Here is a 6268-nt window from a genome sequence, read left to right on the forward strand (position 1 = left end):
TATACATATTTTATCCTATGACTTACCCCTGTTGTGAGTAGAATATTGGTTATGGTTTAATTCTCCATCAATAGTATAAGTTATCAATACATGTCCATGCCAGACCTTCCCTGTGGTAAAATATAAATAACAATACCCAGAATACTCTTGGGTGAAGGGCTACAATGGTATAATTATCTATGCGCTTGCAGATCCTTTTTATTCATATATTATTCTTTCTAGTCACATAAAATGATAAAGCACTACTTAGTATTATTCTAGTAGTAATGCTAGGTAGTACCAATGAGCATCTCTTGCACTATCATTAGGGATGACAACCTAGTCCAAGTAATGCTAAGAGATGTTAGCATATAATAGGTGGCTACTTAAAATAAGTGTCAAGTTAATAAATACCAACAAGTATTCCTGGCAAAGGAAGCATTGATAAACTTATACTTATTGATGTGATCGGGATAACCATTGACCTCTGCTCAAGTAAGATTACCCTTGTTTTGTCTACTGTTGTATCTTATGCAGGGTAATTTATGACCAGTTTTGACCTTCTTACAAACTACGTTGATGATCTAGAAGCATTACTCAAGAGGACTAAGGCTAAACTCAAGAAAGTTTTAGCTTTAGAGTCAGAGGACAACCATATAAGGCGAAGCCGTGGTTCTACGCCAACAAAGATAGAAATACAACATGGGATAACTGCTCCACTGCCTTCCTAGCCAAGTTCTTTCCCACAGGCAAGACCAATGCTCTGTGTTTTTAGTAGCAACATGATGAATCTGTCCCTGAGGCATGGGAACGCTTTCAAGACTACATAGCAGAATGTCCTCATCATGGGATGGAGAATTGGCTACTCATGCAGACTTTCTATCATGAGTTAACCTATAGTACCCATGAGACTATGGATGCTGCTGCTGGAGGTGCTTTCCTATAACTCACAATCCTAGCTGCAACAACTCTTGTGGAGAAGATGGCCTCCAGCCAAAGCTGGAATAAAGAACGTGTTCAACCTTGCAAGAGAGGTGGAGGTATGCATCAACTCAAGAAGGTAGACATGATGTCTGCCAAGATAGACCTGCTAATGAAGAAGCTTGAAGACCAAGCCAATGAGAAGCAATAAGACATGCACATCATGATTTCTGCATGACATGTAAAGTGTGTGACAACACTGGGCATTCAGGGAACAACTGTCCTAAAACCCAAAAGCATGTGAACTTTGTCAACAACAACTATCATCCTCAACAAAATCAAGGATGGAACCAGCAATAGAGGCCAAACTACCAAGGTAATTATCAAGGTAACAATTATAATAACTTCAATCAACCACCCTTGAGAAAATTAATTGCTAGCCAATCCAAACTTATAGAGGGATTATCTAAAAAGTTAGCTACCAGTGATAAAATTCTAGAGAACAAAAATAATAGAATGGATAGCTTTGCTTCTGTCATTAAGAATCAGCGTAGCTTTAACAAAATGATAGAATCACAAATAGCTCAGCTGGTGGCTGTTGTTCCTCCATCCGACAAAGTTAAGATTCCGAGCCAGTTGGAAGATTTTGAAACTACAAATCTTGTCGATATTCATAATGCAGCTTACTACTATAGGGAACCATCAGAGGGAAGGCAGATAGATTATTCCCTACCCAACAAGAAGAGTGACCCTAGGAGACCTGTCATCCCCATCGCCATTGGATGCCACATTTTCTAGGAAGCTGTCTATGACTTCAGAGCAAGTGTAAACATCATGCCTAAGGTAATTTATGAGAAAAATTTTAGATCCTTTGTTGTACACAAATATGCATTTGTAGCCTACAAATCAGTCACTCTGCTACCCCAAGGGAGGTCTTGAAGATGCCATCATACGAGTGGGACAATCATATGTTCCCATAGACTTTGTGTTTACACCAAAATTTGGGAAGAAGAATGTGGGAACTCGAAGCTTCTAGGATTGTGTCATCAAGGAATCGAGTAGATGTGAATCGGTATCAGCTAATTTGGATGCGATGTCAGAATCAGCTATTTTATAGATGATGTCAGTAGATGGCATCAATGGGCTATGCTTGAATGGCACCAGGAAGATGTGTTGGACTCTACAAAAAAGGAAAATTAGGGTCCAAGTTATTATGAAGTTAGGAAGTTTTCTTTTATTCCAAGAATTGTAATGTGTCGTATTTGAGTAGGATTCATATTTGGGTATAAATATTAGACCCTGTCCATTATAAAAAATGAACACTCAATCAATACAATCTTTTTGACTTTCGCCATCGCATTAGGAGTAGGAGTACTATAGATCTCAGCGAGTTCTTTAGCAAATAGAGCTACATCGACTGATTGACCTCTAGCTTTCTTGTGAGTACCATCATGACTTGTATTGTGCTTGTAAAGCTGCATCAACTAATTGATCTTTTATGAGTCATAATATAAGTTAGTTATCGATCTGTATCATAGTTTGTAAGGCTGCATCAGCTGATTGATCTCTTATGAATCATAATATAGATCAAAGTTATCAATCTTGTGTTAAATAACTTGTTTAATACAATATCACCAGTTATCGAATCTGTATGATTAGTAAGGTTTTCCTTGCTGTTTTTGGTTGATTCACCAGTTACCGATCTTGTTATAATTAATGTTTTATTAATTATAATAAATCACCTGATTGAGATAGACATAGATCGACATCATATCATCTTAATTGTCCATATTTTGATCTGGTCACGCTTTAAATCTTATAATTGATAGCTTAATTCTGCTAGATCGGCTGTTTTATCTCTATTCTAATCAAACATAGTATGCATCCAAAACCATGTTTCAATCTTGAATAAACTCACTAGTTAATGAGATCTAATCTAATGACACTGCCATAGCTGCATCGATCCAGTTGAAGCTCACTGGTAAGACTTTAGATTAGAAATTACTGATTAGTGGTCTTGTTCATGATCAAGATATATAATTTGTTTGTTTGCTATTACTGCATCGGCTATTTTAGCCGATTTGCCTATACTCTCACGCATATAGCATGTTTTCATGAATCTGTTAACACATAGATGGTTTTATAGATTCTTTGGCTTTAATTTGTTATCATTATCATAGCAGCATCGATCCGATCGAACCTCATTGTTGATGATAATAGATTAGATTCAAACTGTTTGTAGATTTATTTATATTAGACATTCGATTTGTTCGTATGCTATACTCTTTTCATCAAACTTATCGACTCAGCACTTTATATTGATCTTGTTCCATTTACCGATTATCAATTCTCTAATCGATCGATGACATCAATCGACCATTTGGTCATATATATTGGAATTTTAAGGAAAGATGTTCTTATTTTGTATTTGGGTGTATTATACTTGTTTTTGTTTAAGATTAATCAGTCATCATAAATCTGCTATGACCTATGAGCATCGGTTATTTTGATTCATATCATTATCATTTAATATTAGCCGATAATCCTTGATTTAAAGATCTTTATTTCATGGAAATGCCGGATATCGACAATTTAGTCGATAGCCTTATTGAATTGGCTATCTAGCCGTACATATGGAATGGTTTGGTGCATGTGGGGGTATGGCCCCTGGTACCCACAAGACAAGACATGGGCCACAACCCAAAGGTGGACTAGCCCAAAAGATCAAGGTGTGCACCAGAAGACTGCATGAAGATGTGATTTATTATATAATACCAAATAGGATATTTTTCTTATAACCCTACCCCTCCAGAGTATATAAGGAGAGGTAGGGGTCCCCTAGATGATATCTTGAATCTGATACACAATCAATACAATCAACCAAAGAAATAGGATATAGGGTATTACGTCGATCAGATGGCTTGAACCTGTCTAAACTGCTATCTCTGCGCCCATGTCACCATCTGGTTCCTATTACGTGCACCTCCACCGATCATATACTACCATGGGTATACCCCTCGGTAGACTAGATTTTGTCGATAGTGGCGCGCCAGGTAGGGGTTGTGTGTGATGATAAAATGGCAAACCAGATAGCGTACCTCAAGGTCAACATAATCCATGACAAACCGGCATCTGCCGGCGATGACGCTCGATGTACCGATCGGCAACGTGATGCCTAGAAGAACTATGTCTCTATGTCTCCATGCCTCGATGGCAATGAGCAACGCCCCTTGCATCGATGTATTAGCGGTGGTGGATGTCATTGAGTTCGTATGCTGATGCCCCCTCCACGCTGACAATATCATCATCGGCTCGATCTCATGCCGATGCCCCCTCCATGCCAACAATATCATCATCGGCTCGATCTCATGTTGACATGAGATGCAGTCGGCACCTACTAATGCAGCTCACACCATCGACTCATCATCATCGATTCACCAGTCCTGTGGCATCCTTCGTCGCTGCATCTCGCTATCAACATCATTGGCTCATCGACCACGTCATCGGACATGATCTAAAGGAGGGCGTACATCTACAAAGACACATGCAATGATCTGATGCTCATTAGCACTTTCAAGGTCTGACCCTAGCTTGAGATCAGCATGTTCAACTGCCCATTAAACAAGCTAAGCTATATTTTTGTTTCAATTAAATGTACGACACATGTATACCCCCTATACATCTCTATTTGTTTGCATGGCAATTATTGGCAGGAACCTAACTACGTCCCTCGCCGACAATGTGGATCCCGTTGTCATCTCACGGTGGCCCTTTGTCAGAAAGTCACGGCTCTTGTCATCGTCCCTTGTCAGCGGTACTCATCATTCAGTCCTTAGGCCACATCAACTGCTTGCCGACATCGCCTGCTCATCGGTGACTCTAGTCATCGATAGCATGGACCTCATCGTCGGCTTGTCGTTAGCATTCCATGACACCCGTTGACTATGCTCCTCGTCATCAACAATGGCTAATCTAGCACACTGTCGATAAGCTCCTGAGTCAAACATGATCTACATTACCAAGCAAGCAAGGCCAAGGTGTATATGTGTATGTGCATGCATGAACAATTAATGCAAACCATGTCCAACTGTAGCTACTACACCCGTTCGACTATGACTACACGTATGGCTCCGCGTGTTCATCCGACTGCATGAAGTAGTCTAAGCCCACCATGCAGCATCACTTCTCTGACCAGATTGAATGTGTCTATGACAATAATCTCTCCATATTTGATCTACCTAAGGCTGACCATTGGCATAATGATGATGTCGCGCAGACTACTCATTCCAATTGCCTGCTACATTGCAATGATCACCACATAGAATGACACTATGATGACTGCAACCGCTGCCATGATGACAGGCTAGAAAGCTTGAGGGTTAGGCAATTTGATCAACACCGACCAGATAACATCATACGCCACTGATTAGACATTATGACTAAATATAAGTACCTCACCTATATCTGCATTTAATACAACTTTCTCCAATTATTTTCTTTGAGTTTTCGCCATGCTTCTCTAATTATGATTTCTCTAGTTATTCTCCATAATTTAATATCTCCATGTTTAATATCTCTGTGTTTAAGATGCTGCATAATGAAATATCTTGAACATATTGTCCGTAAACTCACCGACCAACCACATTCTCACTTGTGTTATCCAGAGATGGCCTTGTTCCCAATTTCTCCCTAAACGTGCATGGACAGTAGCGCTTTACATCATGGGTGGTCAGCAGTAGCTCCTCAGCGATGCCTATACCCTTAAGCATGCATGGACAGTAGTGCTCTATGCCATAGGGTATGGGTTAGCTAGGGCTGCTGACTCAATAAAAACCAACTAGTCAGACTCGTTTATATTTTAAATTTGAACACTTTATACAAAAAAATGAACATAATGTTGCATATGTTGTTTATATATTTTTATATCATGTACTACCCGTCCTACATATTTGTATTGCAGGATCATTGTCTAGGTGTTGGCACCATCTGGCCTTCAGATTTCTCCACTGATCAACTGGTCGGACCACTAGGTTCATAACTTTGTCACCGACCAGTTGGTCGGACCTTTTGGCATTCACTTCTACTCGGCACTCACTTCATCGCTTACTAGTTGGTTGGGCTAGTCGGTGCTCGATTTTTCGCCAACCAACTGGTCAGATTGTCCGTCGTTTCATCATCAGCCATGCTAGGGGCTCACCAGCTAAGCTAGGGACTCCTCAACGTTCAAATTCTTTATGCAAGTGTTGCCAGCTAAGTTAGGGACTCCTTGGTGTTTGGATTCTTTATGCAAGAGTTTCTAGCTAAGCTGGGGACTCCTCAGCATTTGAATTCTTCATGCAAGAGTCCCTAGCCCTTGGTGATTAGATCT

At 39.9% G+C, this 6268-nt stretch overlaps 1 non-coding gene across 1 annotated transcript; it reads right to left on the reverse strand.

Moving 5' to 3' along the window:
* Window positions 1-720: 720 nt before the first annotated feature.
* On the reverse strand, window positions 721-831 carry LOC136468196 (small nucleolar RNA R71). The gene has a single exon (XR_010761730.1). It is a non-coding gene; the product is annotated as a small nucleolar RNA R71 (small nucleolar RNA).
* Window positions 832-6268: the final 5437 nt, after the last annotated feature.

This window comes from Miscanthus floridulus, chromosome 7 (genome assembly GCF_019320115.1).
Source record: "Miscanthus floridulus cultivar M001 chromosome 7, ASM1932011v1, whole genome shotgun sequence".
Lineage (NCBI taxonomy): Eukaryota > Viridiplantae > Streptophyta > Magnoliopsida > Poales > Poaceae > Miscanthus > Miscanthus floridulus.